The sequence below is a fragment of the Anomaloglossus baeobatrachus genome, chromosome 10, assembly GCF_048569485.1.
Source record: "Anomaloglossus baeobatrachus isolate aAnoBae1 chromosome 10, aAnoBae1.hap1, whole genome shotgun sequence".
In the NCBI taxonomy this organism is placed as follows: Eukaryota; Metazoa; Chordata; class Amphibia; order Anura; family Aromobatidae; genus Anomaloglossus; species Anomaloglossus baeobatrachus.
Genome location: NC_134362.1, coordinates 5404514 through 5426037, shown reverse-complemented (window position 1 = coordinate 5426037; position 21524 = coordinate 5404514).

Here is a 21524-nt window from a genome sequence, read left to right as displayed (position 1 = left end):
GGGCCACACACTCACATATTGGGGCACTAGACTGGGGGATACTCAGGTAACTACATCTGAGGAAAATGGGGGGCCACACACTCACATATTGGGGCACTAGACTGGGGGATACTCAGGTAACTGCATCTGAGGAAAATGGGGGGCCACACACTCACATATTGGGGCACCAGACTGGGGGATACTCAGGTAACTGCATCTGAGGAAAATGGGGGGCCACACACTCACATATTGGGGCACTAGACTGGGGGACACTCAGGTAACTGCATCTGAGGAAAATGGGGGGCCACACACTCACATATTGGGGCACTAGACTGGGGGACACTCAGGTAACTGCATCTGAGGAAAATGGGGGGGTCACACACTCACATATTGGGGCACTAGACTGGGGGATACTCAGGTAACTGCATCTGAGGAAAATGGGGGGTTCTGCTTTCTATGTTGGGAGTAGGAAATTTGGAAATGAAAGCCTCCATGACTGAGAGTGGACAGACAGGCAGAAGTAGCACTCAGGGGCCTGGGAAAGGTGGATGAGGGATCCGCGGTATAATACGGTAGCAGCGGCCATATTGGATGGGAGTCAGAAGTAAGAAGAGGAGAGTGATGGTGTCCACTATGTCTGATTGTGAGGAGGGTGCTCTAGATGGCAGGTATGCCGCCGCCATCCACACACATCCGCTGCCGGATCTCAGATGTGGTCGCTTTGTCGGAGAGCGTCCTTGTATGTGCCCCTGGATGACAATACCCAGAGCTCCGGGACCACCGACCTCAGCCGGAGACTTCACAGACTCCTCCGAGGTCAAGGGAAGTGGAGCGTCTCCAAGAGTCCGGCCAACGGTTCTGCTCCTTCACAAGATGGAGACACAAAACACGAGGCAAGATAAGGAAATGTTTGTTTGGTCAAGAAGATTTCCCAGAAACAAAACTCAAGACGTTGAGAAATGTGAGCGTAATCTAAGGAAAACCATCAGAGAAATCCCTAATGGATGAGACATGAAAGGAGACCATGGCCCCGATCATTAGCAGAATGAGGAGAAAGAACAGAAGGTTACATTGTATCTGCAGATGAGAAGGAAAGCAAATCCCAAGACATCTGCCCGACCGAGGGACGAGAGCGCCTGATCCAGCGCGGATCCCGCCCGATCATACGAGCCGGCATGGCACAAGGGTCGCACGTGCTGGCGAGCGACCATCACATTGAGTCTTTCCTTCTCTCCAGCTCCTTCCAGCCCTCACAACCTGCAGACGCCTGTTCACACTCTGCTGGTTTGTCTTCTACATCGTCGCTATATCAGCGTAGAGCAGTGGTCATCCATGCACGTCTTCTGTGACTCCGGAACCTCCAGGTCATTGACCAGCGCTGAATGTCACTGTGGTTATAAGAGCGGTAAGTGCTACAGACCAGAGGATCACCGACAACCAGAGGTGATCAGCCACATGCGCCTCACCCTGGACCACGTCCTCTTCACTACACCGGAGCAGCCGGACCAGAACATGCCAAGATCCCGAGCACTGGATCACTAGACCCACGAGACCAGAACATGCCAGGATCCCGAGCACTGGATCACTAGACCCACGAGACCAGAACATGCCAGGATCCTGAGCACTGGATCACTAGACCCACGAGACCAGAACATGCCAGGATCCCGAGCACTGGATCACTAGACCCACGAGACCAGAACATGCCAGGATCCCGAGCACTGGATCACTAGACCCACGAGACCAGAACATGCCAGGATCCCGAGCACTGGATCACTAGACCCACGAGACCAGAACATGCCAGGATCCCGAGCACTGGATCACTAGACCCACGAGACCAGAACATGCCAGGATCCTGAGCACTGGATCACTAGACCCACGAGACCAGAACATGCCAGGATCCTGAGCACTGGATCACTAGACCCACAAGACCAGAACATGCCAGTATCCTGAGCACTAGATCACTAGACCCACGAGACCAGGGCGATGCCAGGATCCTGAGCACTAGATCACTAGACCCACGAGACCAGGGCGATGCCAGGATCCTGAGCACTAGATCACTAGGCCCACGAGACCAGGGCGATGCCAGGATCCTGAGCACTAGATCACTAGACCCACGAGACCAGGGCGATGCCAGGATCCTGAGCACTAGATCACTAGACCCACAAGACTAGAACATGCCAGTATCCTGAGCACTAGATCACTAGACCCACGAGACCAGGGCGATGCCAGGATCCTGAGCACTAGATCACTAGACCCACGAGACCAGGGCGATGCCAGGATCCTGAGCACTAGATCACTAGACCCACGAGACCAGGGCGATGCCAGGATCCTGAGCACTAGATCACTAGACCCACGAGACCAGGGCGATGCCAGGACCCAGTAACCGCAGGAGATACCCAAGATGCCGACACTCCAGGGTCACAAGTGAGCACTAAGTATCTCGGGGGATAAAACATTCACATTTTGGCTCCGTGGCCGGAAACTCCCAGATCTCAGTCATTGAGAAGCTGCAGTCGATCCTCAAAAAGCGACAAAACCCAGAACGTGTGGCCTCCGAGCGCTGAGGAGTTTGGGTCGTGGGTCCGGATCTGCCCTGGAGCCGGCACCGGCCGCCATAGAAACATCCAACCAGAAGATCAAAAACAAAGAGCAAAATGGGAAGATCACACTTTGTGTCGGTCTCAAACCTTGATCCCAATTGTAGCAGATTGTGGCAGTGCTGGGGGCGAGGAGCGGGGGCACTTCCACGTGTCACTGGTCATCTGCGGTCACTGCTGTGTATGAAGCTTCTTCTCTGCAGGAGGATAAATAATACAAGTTCTGTAACATCCTGATAAACTTTCTGTTTCAATGTCTTTCCATTCTTCTTGCTGTCAGTGAATAGAAATACTTGTAGAACTTGACCTGTCCGCACAGCTGAGGGTTTGTAACAGTATCCGTTCAGACAATGGTTTGTCATTCCTGATGACTGTAACTTACACTGATACATTGCAACAAAGCCTCATCTTGTCACATTGTCTGTGGATGCTCAGCACAGTGGGGTCAGTGGATACAGTGGGTTAAGTGGGATAAATAGAGTCAGTTGTTCACTGGGTTCGGTGGGATCAGTGGGGTCAGTGGGATTGATGGGGTCAGTGAGAAAAGTGGGATCAGTGGGGTCAGTGGGTTTGGCGGGTTCAGTGGGCAGAGTGGGGTCAGTGGGTTCAGTGGGGTTAGTGGGCACAGTAGGGTCAGTGGGTTCAGTGGGTTCGGTGGGATCAGTGTGTTTGGAGGGGTCAGTGGGTTCGGCGGGATCAGTGGGCACAGTGGGTTCAGTGGGTTAGGCGGGTTCAGTGGGCACAGTGGGGTCAGTGGGTTCGGCGGGTTCAGTGGGCACTGTGGGGTCAGTGGGTTCGGCGGGATCAGTGGGCACAGTGGGGTCAGTGGGTTAGGCGGGTTCAGTGGGTTCGGAGGGGTCAGTGGGTTCGGCGGGATCAGTGGGCACAGTGGGTTCAGTGGGGTTAGTGGGCACAGTAGGGTCAGTGGGTTCAGTGGGTTCGGTGGGATCAGTGTGTTCGGAGGGGTCAGTGGGTTCGGCGGGATCAGTGGGCACAGTGGGTTCAGTGGGTTAGGCGGGTTCAGTGGGCACAGTGGGGTCAGTGGGTTCGGCGGGTTCAGTGGGCACTGTGGGGTCAGTGGGTTCGGCGGGATCAGTGGGGTCAGTGGGTTAGGCGGGTTCAGTGGGTTCGGAGGGGTCAGTGGGTTCGGCGGGATCAGTGGGCACAGTGGGTTCAGTGGGGTTAGTGGGCACAGTAGGGTCAGTGGGTTCAGTGGGATCAGTGTGTTCGGAGGGGTCAGTGGGTTCGGCGGGATCAGTGGGCACAGTGGGTTCAGTGGGTTAGGCGGGTTCAGTGGGCACAGTGGGGTCAGTGGGTTCGACGGGTTCAGTGGGCACTGTGGGGTCAGTGGGTTCGGCGGGATCAGTGGGCACAGTGGGGTCAGTGGGTTAGGCGGGTTCAGTGGGTTCGGAGGGGTCAGTGGGTTCGGCGGGATCAGTGGGCACAGTGGGTTCAGTGGGGTTAGTGGGCACAGTTGGGTCAGTGGGTTCGGTGGGATCAGTGGGTTCGGAGAGGTCAGTGGGTTCGGCGGGATCAGTGGGCACAGTGCTGTCAGTGGGTTCGGCGGGATCAGTGGGCACAGTGCGGTCAGTGGGTTCGGCGGGATCAGTGGGCACAGTGGGTTCAGTGGGCACAGTGCTGTCAGTGGGTTCGGCGGGATCAGTGGGCACAGTGCGGTCAGTGGGTTTGGAGGGGTCAGTGGGCACAGTGCGGTCAGTGGGTTTGGAGGGGTCAGTGGGCACAGTGCTGTCAGTGGGTTCGGCGGGATCAGTGGGCACAGTGCGGTCAGTGGGTTTGGAGGGGTCAGTGGGTTTGGGCTTTTTGAGCGCTGTGGAGTTGACCGCTGTGGCTTTATGGAATCTGCTGTGAATCGATGGGTCTCATGCCGCAGCATTAATGATCTCTAATGACACAATATTGCGCAGCTTTCTGAAGCTTCGTGTGAGACATGCCGCACTTAAACTTACAGCACTCACCAGAAAAAGATCCCTTCAAAGGGCGTCACATGATCAGACAGCCTCCATCTTTGATCCGTAATATGCCCATCACGTCCTGATCGTAGTAGAGCCGTCCTCAAAGGGGCTCGTATCACTCGGCGCCCCTGTTTTATTTACTTCAGCAGCAGCTTTAAAAATTCATCGTAACATCTGACTAAAGAGAAATGAAAGACGCGGGTGCGTTCCGCTCCGTCTCATTAACGCGGCGAGCTCGCAGTGAATAGAGATTACGCGCTCCTGTCAATCTGCCGTAATTAAGTGCAAGGTTGCGCATTTCCATGTGAAATAAAATGTAATCCAATTAAGATGAAAAGGCCATTTGTAACTTTATTTTTCAGGACAAATCGCGTCACTTCAGAACGTTGAGATTAGCGGATTTATTAAAGTGGTGACTGCCGCCGCTTTCATGTCTAAGTGATTACTCAGAAGACGGCAAATTAAGAAAAATAGCATGTAAATAAAAAGAAGTCCGCGCACACGAAGACGAGCGAAGAATGGCAGCCAGGAGACAGCCCCGACTGACATCGCCCCAAAATATAGCAAAATGGGGTGTCTGCACCGATGCACTGAAACAAACCCTCAGCTGTGACAAGCCCCAGGTCAGGAGGGCAGTGACGCCTGTGCAGGGAGGTGTGGCGCTCACATTGCTTGCACTGACCCCTGTACATACCCTCAGCTGTGACAAGCCCCAGGTCAGGAGGGCAGTGACGCCTGTGCAGGGAGGTGTGGTGCTCCCATTGCTTGTACTGACCCCTGTACAGACCCTCAGCTGTGACAAGCCCCAGGTCAGGAGGGCAGTGACGCCTGTGCAGGGACAAGTGGCGCTCACATTGCTTGTACTGACCCCTGTACAGACCCTCAGCTGTGACAAGCCCCAGGTCAGGAGGGCAGTGACGCCTGTGCAGGGAGGTGTGGCGCTCACATTGCTTGTACTGACCCCTGTATATACCCTCAGCTGTGACAAGCCCCAGGTCAGGAGGGCAGTGACGCCTGTGCAGGGAGGTGTGGCGCTCACATTGCTTGCACTAACCCCTGTACATACCCTCAGCTGTGACAAGCCCCAGGTAAGGAGGGCAGTGACGCCTGTGCAGGGAGGTGTGGCGCTCACATTGCTTGCACTGACCCCTGTACATACCCTCAGCTGTGACAAGCCCCAGGTCAGGAGGGCAGTGACGCCTGTGCAGGGAGGTGTGGCGCTCACATTGCTTGTACTGACCCCTGTATATACCCTCAGCTGTGACAAGCCCCAGGTCAGGAGGGCAGTGACGCCTGTGCAGGGAGGTGTGGCGCTCACATTGCTTGTACTGACCCCTGTACATACCCTCAGCTGTGACAAGCCCCAGGTCGGGAGGGCAGTGACGCCTGTGCAGGGAGGTGTGGTGCTCACATTGCTTGCACTGACCCCTGTACAGACCCTCAGCTGTGACAAGCCCCAGGTCAGGAGGGCAGTGACGCCTGTGCAGGGAGGTGTGGTGCTCACATTGCTTGCACTGACCCCTGTACATACCCTCAGCTGTGACAAGCCCCAGGTCAGGAGGGCAGCGACGCCTGTGCAGGGAGGTGTGGCGCTCACATTGCTTGCACTGACCCCTGTACATACCCTCAGCTGTGACAAGCCCCAGGTCAGGAGGGCAGTGACGCCTGTGCAGGGAGGTGTGGCGCTCCCATTGCTTGTACTGACCCCTGTACAAACCCTCAGCTGTGACAAGCCCCAGGTCAGGAGGGCAGTGACGCCTGTGCAGGGAGGTGTGGCGCTCACATTGCTTGCACTGACCCCTGTACAGACCCTCAGCTGTGACAAGCCCCAGGTCAGGAGGGCAGTGACGCCTGTGCAGGGAGGTGTGGTGCTCACATTGCTTGGACTGACCCCTGTACATACCCTCAGCTGTGACAAGCCCCAGGTCAGGAGGGCAGTGACGCCTGTGCAGGGAGGTGTGGCGCTCACATTGCTTGCACTGACCCCTGTATAAACCCTCAGCTGTGACAAGCCCCAGGTCAGGAGGGCAGTGACGCCTGTGCAGGGAGGTGTGGCGCTCACATTGCTTGTACTGACCCCTGTACATACCCTCAGCTGTGACAAGCCCCAGGTCAGGAGGGCAGTGACACCTGTGCAGGGAGGTGTGGAGCTCACATTGCTTGCACTGACCCCTGTACATACCCTCAGCTGTGACAAGCCCCAGGTCAGGAGGGCAGTGACGCCTGTGCAGGGAGGTGTGGAGCTCACATTGCTTGCACTGACCCCTGTATATACCCTCAGCTGTGACAAGCCCCAGGTCAGGAGGGCAGTGACGCCTGTGCAGGGAGGTGTGGAGCTCACATTGCTTGCACTGACCCCTGTATAAACCCTCAGCTGTGACAAGCCCCAGGTCAGGAGGGCAGTGACGCCTGTGCAGGGAGGTGTGGTGCTCACATTGCTTGCACTGACCCCTGTACATACCCTCAGCTGTGACAAGCCCCAGGTCAGGAGGGCAGTGACGCCTGTGCAGGGAGGTGTGGAGCTCACATTGCTTGCACTGACCCCTGTATAAACCCTCAGCTGTGACAAGCCCCAGGTCAGGAGGGCAGTGACGCCTGTGCAGGGAGGTGTGGCGCTCACATTGCTTGTACTGACCCCTGTACATACCCTCAGCTGTGACAAGCCCCAGGTCAGGAGGGCAGTGACACCTGTGCAGGGAGGTGTGGCGCTCACATTGCTTGCACTGACCCCTGTACATACCCTCAGCTGTGACAAGCCCCAGGTCAGGAGGGCAGTGACGCCTGTGCAGGGAGGTGTGGCGCTCACATTGCTTGCACTGACCCCTGTACATACCCTCAGCTGTGACAAGCCCCAGGTCAGGAGGGCAGTGACGCCTGTGCAGGGAGGTGTGGCGCTCACATTGCTTGTACTGACCCCTGTACATACCCTCAGCTGTGACAAGCCCCAGGTCAGGGGGGCAGTGACGCCTGTGCAGGGAGATGTGGTGCTCACATTGCTTGTACTGACCCCTGTACATACCCTCAGCTGTGACAAGCCCCAGGTCAGGAGGGCAGTGACGCCTGTGCAGGGAGGTGTGGCGCTCACATTGCTTGTACTGACCCCTGTACATACCCTCAGCTGTGACAAGCCCCAGGTCAGGAGGGCAGTGACGCCTGTGCAGGGAGGTGTGGCGCTCACATTGCTTGCACTGACCCCTGTATAAACCCTCAGCTGTGACAAGCCCCAGGTCAGGAGGGCAGTGACGCCTGTGCAGGGAGGTGTGGCGCTCACATTGCTTGTACTGACCCCTGTACATACCCTCAGCTGTGACAAGCCCCAGGTCAGGAGGGCAGTGACGCCTGTGCAGGGAGGTGTGGTGCTCACATTGCTTGCACTGACCCCTGTACATACCCTCAGCTGTGACAAGCCCCAGGTCAGGAGGGCAGTGACGCCTGTGCAGGGAGGTGTGGCGCTCACATTGCATGTACTGACCCCTGTACATACCCTCAGCTGTGACAAGCCCCAAGTCAGGAGGGCAGTGACGCCTGTGCAGGGAGGTGTGGAGCTCACATTGCTTGTACTGACCCCTGTACATACCCTCAGCTGTGACAAGCCCCAGGTCAGGAGGGCAGTGACGCCTGTGCAGGGAGGTGTGGCGCTCACATTGCTTGTACTGACCCCTGTACATACCCTCAGCTGTGACAAGCCCCAGGTCAGGAGGGCAGTGACGCCTGTGCAGGGAGGTGTGGCGCTCACATTGCTTGTACTGACCCCTGTACATACCCTCAGCTGTGACAAGCCCCAGGTCAGGAGGGCAGTGACGCCTGTGCAGGGAGGTGTGGCGCTCACATTGCTTGTACTGACCCCTGTACAAACCCTCAGCTGTGACAAGCCCCAGGTCAGGAGGGCAGTGACGCCTGTGCAGGGAGGTGTGGCGCTCACATTGCTTGTACTGACCCCTGTACATACCCTCAGCTGTGACAAGCCCCAGGTCAGGAGGGCAGTGACGCCTGTGCAGGGAGGTGTGGCGCTCACATTGCTTGTACTGACCCCTGTACATAGCCTCAGCTGTTACAAGCCCCAGGTCAGGAGGGCAGTGACGCCTGTGCAGGGAGGTGTGGCGCTCACATTGCTTGTACTGACCCCTGTACATACCCTCAGCTGTGACAAGCCCCAGGTCAGGAGGGCAGTGACGCCTGTGCAGGGAGGTGTGAAGCTCACATTGCATGTACTGACCCCTGTACATACCCTCAGCTGTGACAAGCCCCAGGTCAGGAGGGCAGTGACGCCTGTGCAGGGAGGTGTGGCGCTCACATTGCTTGTACTGACCCCTGTACATAGCCTCAGCTGTGACAAGCCCCAGGTCAGGAGGGCAGTGACGCCTGTGCAGGGAGGTGTGGCGCTCACATTGCTTGTACTGACCCCTGTACATAACCTCAGCTGTGACAAGCCCCAGGTCAGGAGGGCAGTGACGCCTGTGCAGGGAGGTGTGGTGCTCCCATTGCTTGTACTGACCCCTGTACATACCCTCAGCTGTGACAAGCCCCAGGTCAGGAGGGCAGTGACGCCTGTGCAGGGAGGTGTGGCGCTCACATTGCTTGTACTGACCCCTGTACATACCCTCAGCTGTGACAAGCCCCAGGTCAGGAGGGCAGTGACGCCTGTGCAGGGAGGTGTGGCGCTCACATTGCTTGTACTGACCCCTGTACATACCCTCAGCTGTGACAAGCCCCAGGTCAGGAGGGCAGTGACGCCTGTGCAGGGAGGTGTGGAGCTCACATTGCTTGTACTGACCCCTGTATATACCCTCAGCTGTGACAAGCCCCAGGTCAGGAGGGCAGTGACGCCTGTGCAGGGAGGTGTGGCGCTCACATTGCTTGTACTGACCCCTGTACATACCCTCAGCTGTGACAAGCCACAGGTCAGGAGGGCAGTGACGCCTGTGCAGGGAGGTGTGGAGCTCACATTGCTTGTACTGACCCCTGTATAAACCCTCAGCTGTGACAAGCCCCAGGTCAGGAGGGCAGTGACGCCTGTGCAGGGAGGTGTGGCGCTCACATTGCTTGTACTGACCCCTGTACAGACCCTCAGCTGTGACAAGCCCCAGGTCAGGAGGGCAGTGACGCCTGTGCAGGGAGGTGTGGCGCTCACATTGCTTGTACTGACCCCTGTACAGATCCTCAGCTGTGACAAGCCCCAGGTCAGGAGGGCAGTGACGCCTGTGCAGGGAGGTGTGAAGCTCACATTGCTTGTACTGACCCCTGTACATAACCTCAGCTGTGACAAGCCCCAGGTCAGGAGGGCAGTGACGCCTGTGCAGGGAGGTGTGGCGCTCACATTGCTTGTACTGACCCCTGTACATACCCTCAGCTGTGACAAGCCCCAGGTCAGGAGGGCAGTGACGCCTGTGCAGGGAGGTGTGGCGCTCATATTGCATGTATTGACCCCTGTACATACCCTCAGCTGTGACAAGCCCCAGGTCAGGAGGGCAGTGACGCCTGTGCAGGGAGGTGTGGCGCTCACATTGCTTGTACTGACCCCTGTACATACCCTCAGCTGTGACAAGCCCCAGGTCAGGAGGGCAGTGACGCCTGTGCAGGGAGGTGTGGCGCTCACATTGCTTGTACTGACCCCTGTACATACCCTCAGCTGTGACAAGCCCCAGGTCAGGAGGGCAGTGACGCCTGTGCAGGGAGGTGTGGCGCTCACATTGCATGTACTGACCCCTGTATAAACCCTCAGCTGTGACAAGCCCCAGGTCAGGAGGGCAGTGACGCCTGTGCAGGGAGGTGTGGCGCTCACATTGCTTGTACTGACCCCTGTACATACCCTCAGCTGTGACAAGCCCCAGGTCAGGAGGGCAGTGACGCCTGTGCAGGGAGGTGTGGCGCTCACATTGCTTGTACTGACTCCTGTACATACCCTCAGCTGTGACAAGCCCCAGGTCAGGAGGGCAGTGACGCCTGTGCAGGGAGGTGTGGCGCCCACATTGCTTGTACTGACCCCTGTACATACCCTCAGCTGTGACAAGCCCCAGGTCAGGAGGGCAGTGACGCCTGTGCAGGGAGGTGTGGCGCTCACATTGCTTGTACTGACCCCTGTACATACCCTCAGCTGTGACAAGCCCCAGGTCAGGAGGGCAGTGACGCCTGTGCAGGGAGGTGTGGCGCTCACATTGCTTGTACTGACCCCTGTACATACCCTCAGCTGTGACAAGCCCCAGGTCAGGAGGGCAGTGACGCCTGTGCAGGGAGGTGTGGCGCTCACATTGCTTGTACTGACCCCTGTACATACCCTCAGCTGTGACAAGCCCCAGGTCAGGAGGGCAGTGACGCCTGTGCAGGGAGGTGTGGCGCTCACATTGCTTGCACTGACCCCTGTACATACCCTCAGCTGTGACAAGCCCCAGGTCAGGAGGGCAGTGACGCCTGTGCAGTGAGGTGTGGCGCTCACATTGCTTGCACTGACCCCTGTACATACCCTCAGCTGTGACAAGCCCCAGGTCAGGAGGGCAGTGACGCCTGTGCAGGGAGGTGTGGCGCTCACATTGCTTGTACTGACCCCTGTATAAACCCTCAGCTGTGACAAGCCCCAGGTCAGGAGGGCAGTGACGCCTGTGCAGGGAGGTGTGGCGCTCACATTGCATGTACTGACCCCTGTATATACCCTCAGCTGTGACAAGCCCCAGGTCAGGAGGGCAGTGACGCCTGTGCAGGGAGGTGTGGCGCTCACATTGCTTGTACTGACCCCTGTACATACCCTCAGCTGTGACAAGCCCCAGGTCAGGAGGGCAGTGATGCCTGTGCAGGGAGGTGTGGCGCTCACATTGCTTGTACTGACCCCTGTACATATCCTCAGCTGTGACAAGCCCCAGGTCAGGAGGGCAGTGACGCCTGTGCAGGGAGGTGTGGCGCTCACATTGCTTGTACTGACCCCTGTATATACCCTCAGCTGTGACAAGCCCCAGGTCAGGAGGGCAGTGATGCCTGTGCAGGGAGGTGTGGCGCTCACATTGCTTGTATTGACCCCTGTACATACCCTCAGCTGTGACAAGCCCCAGGTCAGGAGGGCAGTGACGCCTGTGCAGGGAGGTGTGGTGCTCCCATTGCTTGTACTGACCCCTGTACATACCCTCAGCTGTGACAAGCCCCAGGTCAGGAGGGCAGTGATGCCTGTGCAGGGAGGTGTGGCGCTCACATTGCTTGTACTGACCCCTGTACATACCCTCAGCTGTGACAAGCCCCAGGTCAGGAGAGCAGTGACGCCTGTGCAGGGAGGTGTGGCGCTCACATTGCTTGTACTGACCCCTGTACATACCCTCAGCTGTGACAAGCCCCAGGTCAGGAGGGCAGTGACGCCTGTGCAGGGAGGTGTGGAGCTCACATTGCTTGTACTGACCCCTGTATATACCCTCAGCTGTGACAAGCCCCAGGTCAGGAGGGCAGTGACGCCTGTGCAGGGAGGTGTGGCGCTCACATTGCTTGTACTGACCCCTGTACATACCCTCAGCTGTGACAAGCCACAGGTCAGGAGGGCAGTGACGCCTGTGCAGGGAGGTGTGGAGCTCACATTGCTTGTACTGACCCCTGTACATACCCTCAGCTGTGACAAGCCCCAGGTCAGGAGGGCAGTGACGCCTGTGCAGGGAGGTGTGGAGCTCACATTGCTTGTACTGACCCCTGTACATACCCTCAGCTGTGACAAGCCCCAGGTCAGGAGGGCAGTGACGCCTGTGCAGGGAGGTGTGGCGCTCACATTGCTTGTACTGACCCCTGTACATACCCTCAGCTGTGACAAGCCCCAGGTCAGGAGGGCAGTGACGCCTGTGCAGGGAGGTGTGGCGCTCACATTGCTTGTACTGACCCCTGTACAGATCCTCAGCTGTGACAAGCCCCAGGTCAGGAGGGCAGTGACGCCTGTGCAGGGAGGTGTGAAGCTCACATTGCTTGTACTGACCCCTGTACATAACCTCAGCTGTGACAAGCCCCAGGTCAGGAGGGCAGTGACGCCTGTGCAGGGAGGTGTGGCGCTCACATTGCTTGTACTGACCCCTGTACATACCCTCAGCTGTGACAAGCCCCAGGTCAGGAGGGCAGTGACGCCTGTGCAGGGAGGTGTGGCGCTCATATTGCATGTATTGACCCCTGTACATACCCTCAGCTGTGACAAGCCCCAGGTCAGGAGGGCAGTGACGCCTGTGCAGGGAGGTGTGGCGCTCACATTGCTTGTACTGACCCCTGTACATACCCTCAGCTGTGACAAGCCCCAGGTCAGGAGGGCAGTGACGCCTGTGCAGGGAGGTGTGGCGCTCACATTGCATGTACTGACCCCTGTATAAACCCTCAGCTGTGACAAGCCCCAGGTCAGGAGGGCAGTGACGCCTGTGCAGGGAGGTGTGGAGCTCACATTGCTTGTACTGACCCCTGTACATACCCTCAGCTGTGACAAGCCCCAGGTCAGGAGGGCAGTGACGCCTGTGCAGGGAGGTGTGGCGCTCACATTGCTTGTACTGACCCCTGTACATACCCTCAGCTGTGACAAGCCCCAGGTCAGGAGGGCAGTGACGCCTGTGCAGGGAGGTGTGGCGCTCATATTGCATGTACTGACCCCTGTACATACCCTCAGCTGTGACAAGCCCCAGGTCAGGAGGGCAGTGACGCCTGTGCAGGGAGGTGTGGCGCTCACATTGCTTGTACTGACCCCTGTACATACCCTCAGCTGTGACAAGCCCCAGGTCAGGAGGGCAGTGACGCCTGTGCAGGGAGGTGTGGCGCTCACATTGCTTGTACTGACCCCTGTACATACCCTCAGCTGTGACAAGCCCCAGGTCAGGAGGGCAGTGACGCCTGTGCAGGGAGGTGTGGCGCTCACATTGCATGTACTGACCCCTGTATAAACCCTCAGCTGTGACAAGCCCCAGGTCAGGAGGGCAGTGACGCCTGTGCAGGGAGGTGTGGCGCTCACATTGCTTGCACTGACCCCTGTACATACCCTCAGCTGTGATAAGCCCCAGGTCAGGAGGGCAGTGACGCCTGTGCAGGGAGGTGTGGCACTCACATTGCTTGTACTGACCCCTGTACATACCCTCAGCTGTGACAAGCCCCAGGTCAGGAGGGTAGTGACGCCTGTGCAGGGAGGTGTGGTGCTCACATTGCTTGTACTGACCCCTGTACAAACCCTCAGCTGTGACAAGCCCCAGGTCAGGAGGGCAGTGACGCCTGTGCAGGGAGGTGTGGCGCTCACATTGCTTGCACTGACCCCTGTACATACCCTCAGCTGTGATAAGCCCCAGGTCAGGAGGGCAGTGACGCCTGTGCAGGGAGGTGTGGCACTCACATTGCTTGTACTGACCCCTGTACATACCCTCAGCTGTGACAAGCCCCAGGTCAGGAGGGCAGTGACGCCTGTGCAGGGAGGTGTGGCACTCACATTGCTTGTACTGACCCCTGTACATACCCTCAGCTGTGACAAGCCCCAGGTCAGGAGGGCAGTGACGCCTGTGCAGGGAGGTGTGGCGCTCACATTGCTTGTACTGACCCCTGTACATACCCTCAGCTGTGACAAGCCCCAGGTCAGGAGGGTAGTGACGCCTGTGCAGGGAGGTGTGGTGCTCACATTGCTTGTACTGACCCCTGTACAAACCCTCAGCTGTGACAAGCCCCAGGTCAGGAGGGCTGTGACGCCTGTGCAGGGAGGTGTGGCGCTCACATTGCTTGTACTGACCCCTGTACATACCCTCAGCTGTGACAAGCCCCAGGTCAGGAGGGCAGTGACGCCTGTGCAGGGAGGTGTGACGCTCACATTGCTTGCACTGACCCCTGTACATACCCTCAGCTGTGACAAGCCCCAGGTCAGGAGGGCAGTGACGCCTGTGCAGGGAGATGTGGTGCTCACATTGCTTGTACTGACCCCTGTACATACCCTCAGCTGTGACAAGCCCCAGGTCAGGAGGGTAGTGACGCCTGTGCAGGGAGGTGTGGTGCTCACATTGCTTGTACTAACCCCTGTACAAACCCTCAGCTGTGACAAGCCCCAGGTCAGGAGGGCAGTGACGCCTGTGCAGGGAGGTGTGGCGCTCACATTGCTTGTACTGACCCCTGTACAAACCCTCAGCTGTGACAAGCCCCAGGTCAGGAGGGCAGTGACGCCTGTGCAGGGAGGTGTGGTGCTCACATTGCTTGTACTGACCCCTGTACATACCCTCAGCTGTGACAAGCCCCAGGTCAGGAGGGCAGTGACGCCTGTGCAGGGAGGTGTGGCGCTCACATTGCTTGTACTGACCCCTGTACATACCCTCAGCTGTGACAAGCCCCAGGTCAGGAGGGCAGTGACGCCTGTGCAGGGAGGTGTGGCGCTCACATTGCTTGTACTGACCCCTGTACATACCCTCAGCTGTGACAAGCCCCAGGTCAGGAGGGCAGTGACGCCTGTGCAGGGAGATGTGGCGCTCACATTGCTTGTACTGATCCCTGTATAAACCCTCAGCTGTGACAAGCCCCAGGTCAGGAGGGCAGTGACGCCTGTGCAGGGAGGTGTGGCGCTCACATTGCTTGCACAGACCCCTGTATAAACCCTCACCTGTGACAAGCCCCAGGTCAGGAGGGCAGTGACGCCTGTGCAGGGAGGTGTGGCGCTCACATTGCTTGTACTGATCCCTGTATAAACCCTCAGCTGTGACAAGCCCCAGGTCAGGAGGGCAGTGACGCCTGTGCAGGGAGGTGTGGAGCTCACATTGCTTGTACTGACCCCTGTACATACCCTCAGCTGTGACAAGCCCCAGGTCAGGAGGGCAGTGACGCCTGTGCAGGGAGGTGTGGAGCTCACATTGCTTGTACTGACCCCTGTACATACCCTCAGCTGTGACAAGCCCCAGGTCAGGAGGGCAGTGACGCCTGTGCAGGGAGGTGTGGTGCTCACATTGCTTGTACTGACCCCTGTACATACCCTCAGCTGTGACAAGCCCCAGGTCAGGAGGGCAGTGACGCCTGTGCAGGGAGGTGTGGTGCTCACATTGCTTGTACTGACCCCTGTACATACCCTCAGCTGTGACAAGCCCCAGGTCAGGAGGGCAGTGACGCCTGTGCAGGGAGGTGTGGAGCTCACATTGCTTGTACTGACCCCTGTACATACCCTCAGCTGTGACAAGCCCCAGGTCAGGAGGGCAGTGACGCCTGTGCAGGGAGGTGTGGCGCTCACATTGCTTGTACTGACCCCTGTACATACCCTCAGCTGTGACAAGCCCCAGGTCAGGAGGGCAGTGACGCCTGTGCAGGGAGGTGTGGTGCTCACATTGCTTGTACTGACCCCTGTACATACCCTCAGCTGTGACAAGCCCCAGGTCAGGAGGGCAGTGACGCCTGTGCAGGGAGGTGTGGTGCTCACATTGCTTGCACTGACCCCTGTATAAACCCTCAGCTGTGACAAGCCCCAGGTCAGGAGGGCAGTGACGCCTGTGCAGGGAGGTGTGGTGCTCACATTGCTTGTACTGATTTCTGTATAAACCCTCAGCTGTGACAAGCCCCAGGTCAGGAGGGCAGTGACGCCTGTGCAGGGAGGTGTGGCGCTCACATTGCTTGTACTGACCCCTGTACATACCCTCAGCTTTGACAAGCCCCAGGTCAGGAGGGCAGTGACGCCTGTGCAGGGAGGTGTGGAGCTCACATTGCTTGTACTGACCCCTGTACATACCCTCAGCTGTGACAAGCCCCAGGTCAGGAGGGCAGTGACGCCTGTGCAGGGAGGTGTGGCGCTCACATTGCTTGTACTGACCCCTGTACATACCCTCAGCTGTGACAAGCCCCAGGTCAGGAGGGCAGTGACGCCTGTGCAGGGAGGTGTGGTGCTCACATTGCTTGCACTGACCCCTGTATAAACCCTCAGCTGTGACAAGCCCCAGGTCAGGAGGGCAGTGACGCCTGTGCAGGGAGGTATGGCGCTCACATTGCTTGTACTGACCCCTGTACATACCCTCAGCTGTGACAAGCCCCAGGTCAGGAGGGCAGTGACGCCTGTGCAGGGAGGTGTGGCGCTCACATTGCTTGTACTGACCCCTGTATAAACCCTCAGCTGTGACAAGCCCCAGGTCAGGAGGGCAGTGACGCCTGTGCAGGGAGGTATGGCGCTCACATTGCTTGTACTGACCCCTGTACATACCCTCAGCTGTGACAAGCCCCAGGTCAGGAGGGCAGTGACGCCTGTGCAGGGAGGTGTGGCGCTCACATTGCTTGTACTGACCCCTGTATAAACCCTCAGCTGTGACAAGCCCCAGGTCAGGAGGGCAGTGACGCCTGTGCAGGGAGGTGTGGCGCTCACATTGCTTGTACTGACCCCTGTACATACCCTCAGCTGTGACAAGCCCCAGGTCAGGAGGGCAGTGACGCCTGTGCAGGGAGGTGTGGCGCTCTTATTGCATGTACTGACCCCTGTACATACCCTCAGCTGTGACAAGCCCCAGGTCAGGAGGGCAGTGACGCCTGTGCAGGGAGGTATGGCGCTCACATTGCTTGTACTGACCCCTGTACATACCCTCAGCTGTGACAAGCCCCAGGTCAGGAGGGCAGTGACGCCTGTGCAGGGAGGTGTGGCGCTCACATTGCTTGTACTGACCCCTGTATAAACCCTCAGCTGTGACAAGCCCCAGGTCAGGAGGGCAGTGACGCCTGTGCAGGGAGGTGTGGAGCTCACATTGCTTGTACTGACCCCTGTACATACCCTCAGCTGTGACAAGCCCCAGGTCAGGAGGGCAGTGACGCCTGTGCAGGGAGGTGTGGCGCTCTTATTGCATGTACTGACCCCTGTACATACCCTCAGCTGTGACAAGCCCCAGGTCAGGAGGGCAGTGACGCCTGTGCAGGGAGATGTGGCGCTCACATTGCTTGTACTGATCCCTGTATAAACCCTCAGCTGTGACAAGCCCCAGGTCAGGAGGGCAGTGACGCCTGTGCAGGGAGGTGTGGCGCTCACATTGCTTGTACTGACCCCTGTATAAACCCTCAGCTGTGACAAGCCCCAGGTCAGGAGGGCAGTGACGCCTGTGCAGGGAGGTGTGGCGCTCACATTGCTGGCACTGACCCCTGTACATACCCTCAGCTGTGACAAGCCCCAGGTCAGGAGGGCAGTGACGCCTGTGCAGGGAGGTGTGGCACTCACATTGCTTGTACTGACCCCTGTATAAACCCTCAGCTGTGACAAGCCCCAGGTCAGGAGGGCAGTGACGCCTGTGCAGGGAGGTGTGGCGCTCACATTGCTTGTACTGACCCCTGTACATACCCTCAGCTGTGACAAGCCCCAGGTCAGGAGGGCAGTGACGCCTGTGCAGGGAGGTGTGGCGCTCACATTGCATGTACTGACCCCTGTACATACCCTCAGCTGTGACAAGCCCCAGGTCAGGAGGGCAGTGACGCCTGTGCAGGGAGGTGTGGCACTCACATTGCTTGTACTGACCCCTGTACATACCCTCAGCTGTGACAAGCCCCAGGTCAGGAGGGCAGTGACGCCTGTGCAGGGAGGTGTGGCGCTCACATTGCTTGTACTGACCCCTGTACATACCCTCAGCTGTGACAAGCCCCAGGTCAGGAGGGTAGTGACGCCTGTGCAGGGAGGTGTGGTGCTCACATTGCTTGTACTGACCCCTGTACAAACCCTCAGCTGTGACAAGCCCCAGGTCAGGAGGGCTGTGACGCCTGTGCAGGGAGGTGTGGCACTCACATTGCTTGTACTGACCCCTGTACATACCCTCAGCTGTGACAAGCCCCAGGTCAGGAGGGCAGTGACGCCTGTGCAGGGAGGTGTGACGCTCACATTGCTTGCACTGACCCCTGTACATACCCTCAGCTGTGACAAGCCCCAGGTCAGGAGGGCAGTGACGCCTGTGCAGGGAGATGTGGTGCTCACATTGCTTGTACTGACCCCTGTACATACCCTCAGCTGTGACAAGCCCCAGGTCAGGAGGGTAGTGACGCCTGTGCAGGGAGGTGTGGTGCTCACATTGCTTGTACTGACCCCTGTACAAACCCTCAGCTGTGACAAGCCCCAGGTCAGGAGGGCAGTGACGCCTGTGCAGGGAGGTGTGGCGCTCACATTGCTTGTACTGACCCCTGTACAAACCCTCAGCTGTGACAAGCCCCAGGTCAGGAGGGCAGTGACGCCTGTGCAGGGAGGTGTGGTGCTCACATTGCTTGTACTGACCCCTGTACATACCCTCAGCTGTGACAAGCCCCAGGTCAGGAGGGCAGTGACGCCTGTACAGGGAGGTGTGGCGCTCACATTGCTTGTACTGACCCCTGTACATACCCTCAGCTGTGACAAGCCCCAGGTCAGGAGGGCAGTGACGCCTGTGCAGGGAGGTGTGGCGCTCACATTGCTTGTACTGACCCCTGTACATACCCTCAGCTGTGACAAGCCCCAGGTCAGGAGGGCAGTGACGCCTGTGCAGGGAGATGTGGCGCTCACATTGCTTGTACTGATCCCTGTATAAACCCTCAGCTGTGACAAGCCCCAGGTCAGGAGGGCAGTGACGCCTGTGCAGGGAGGTGTGGCGCTCACATTGCTTGCACTGACCCCTGTATAAACCCTCACCTGTGACAAGCCCCAGGTCAGGAGGGCAGTGACGCCTGTGCAGGGAGGTGTGGCGCTCACATTGCTTGTACTGATCCCTGTATAAACCCTCAGCTGTGACAAGCCCCAGGTCAGGAGGGAAGTGACGCCTGTGCAGGGAGGTGTGGAGCTCACATTGCTTGTACTGACCCCTGTACATACCCTCAGCTGTGACAAGCCCCAGGTCAGGAGGGCAGTGACGCCTGTGCAGGGAGGTGTGGAGCTCACATTGCTTGTACTGACCCCTGTACATACCCTCAGCTGTGACAAGCCCCAGGTCAGGAGGGCAGTGACGCCTGTGCAGGGAGGTGTGGTGCTCACATTGCTTGTACTGACCCCTGTACATACCCTCAGCTGTGACAAGCCCCAGGTCAGGAGGGCAGTGACGCCTGTGCAGGGAGGTGTGGTGCTCACATTGCTTGTACTGACCCCTGTACATACCCTCAGCTGTGACAAGCCCCAGGTCAGGAGGGCAGTGACGCCTGTGCAGGGAGGTGTGGCACTCACATTGCTTGTACTGATTTCTGTATAAACCCTCAGCTGTGACAAGCCCCAGGTCAGGAGGGCAGTGACGCCTGTGCAGGGAGGTGTGGTGCTCACATTGCTTGCACTGACCCCTGTACATACCCTCAGCTTTGACAAGCCCCAGGTCAGGAGGGCAGTGACGCCTGTGCAGGGAGGTGTGGAGCTCACATTGCTTGTACTGACCCCTGTACATACCCTCAGCTGTGACAAGCCCCAGGTCAGGAGGGCAGTGACGCCTGTGCAGGGAGGTGTGGTGCTCACATTGCTTGTACTGACCCCTGTACATACCCTCAGCTGTGACAAGCCCCAGGTCAGGAGGGCAGTGACGCCTGTGCAGGGAGGTGTGGTGCTCACATTGCTTGCACTGACCCCTGTATAAACCCTCAGCTGTGACAAGCCCCAGGTCAGGAGGGCAGTGACGCCTGTGCAGGGAGGTGTGGCGCTCACATTGCTTGTACTGACCCCTGTATAAACCCTCAGCTGTGACAAGTCCCAGGTCAGGAGGGCAGTGACGCCTGTGCAGGGAGGTATGGCGCTCACATTGCTTGTACTGACCCCTGTACATACCCTCAGCTGTGACAAGCCCCAGGTCAGGAGGGCAGTGACGCCTGTGCAGGGAGGTGTGGCGCTCACATTGCTTGTACTGACCCCTGTATAAACCCTCAGCTGTGACAAGCCCCAGGTCAGGAGGGCAGTGACGCCTGTGCAGGGAGGTGTGGCGCTCACATTGCTTGTACTGATCCCTGTATAAACCCTCAGCTGTGACAAGCCCCAGGTCAGGAGGGCAGTGACGCCTGTGCAGGGAGGTGTGGCGCTCACATTGCTTGTACTGACCCCTGTATAAACCCTCAGCTGTGACAAGCCCCAGGTCAGGAGGGCAGTGACGCCTGTGCAGGGAGGTGTGGCGCTCACATTGCTGGCACTGACCCCTGTACATACCCTCAGCTGTGACAAGCCCCAGGTCAGGAGGGCAGTGACGCCTGTGCAGGGAGGTGTGGCACTCACATTGCTTGTACTGACCCCTGTATAAACCCTCAGCTGTGACAAGCCCCAGGTCAGGAGGGCAGTGACGCCTGTGCAGGGAGGTGTGGCGCTCACATTGCTTGTACTGACCCCTGTACATACCCTCAGCTGTGACAAGCCCCAGGTCAGGAGGGCAGTGACGCCTGTGCAGGAATGTGTGGCGCTCACATTGCTTGCACTGACCCCTGTACATACCCTCAGCTGTGACAAGCCCCAGGTCGGGAGGGCAGTGACGCCTGTGCATGGAGGTGTGGCGCTCACATTGCTTGTACTGACCCCTGTACATACCCTCAGCTGTGACAAGCCCCAGGTCAGGAGGGCAGTGACGCCTGTGCAGGGAGGTGTGGCGCTGACATTGCTTGCACTGACCCCTGTACAAACTCTCAGCTGTGACAAGCCCCAGGTCAGGAGGGCAGTGACGCCTGTGCAGGGAGGTGTGGCGCTCACATTGCTTGCACTGACCCCTGTACAAACCCTCAGCTGTGACAAGCCCCAGGTCAGGAGGGCAGTGACGCCTGTGCAGGGAGGTGTGGCGCTCCCATTGCTTGTACTGACCCCTGTACATACCCTCAGCTGTGATAAGCCCCAGGTCAGGAGGGCAGTGACGCCTGTGCAGGGAGGTGTGGCGCTCACATTGCTTGTACTGACCCCTGTACATACCCTCAGCTGTGACAAGTCCCAGGTCAGGAGGGCAGTGACGCCTGTGCAGGGAGGTGTGGCGCTCACATTGCTTGTACTTACCCCTGTACAGACCCTCAGCTGTGACAAGCCCCAGGTCAGGAGGGCAGTGACGCCTGTGCAGGGAGGTGTGGCGCTCCTATTGCTTGTACTGACCCCTGTACATACCCTCAG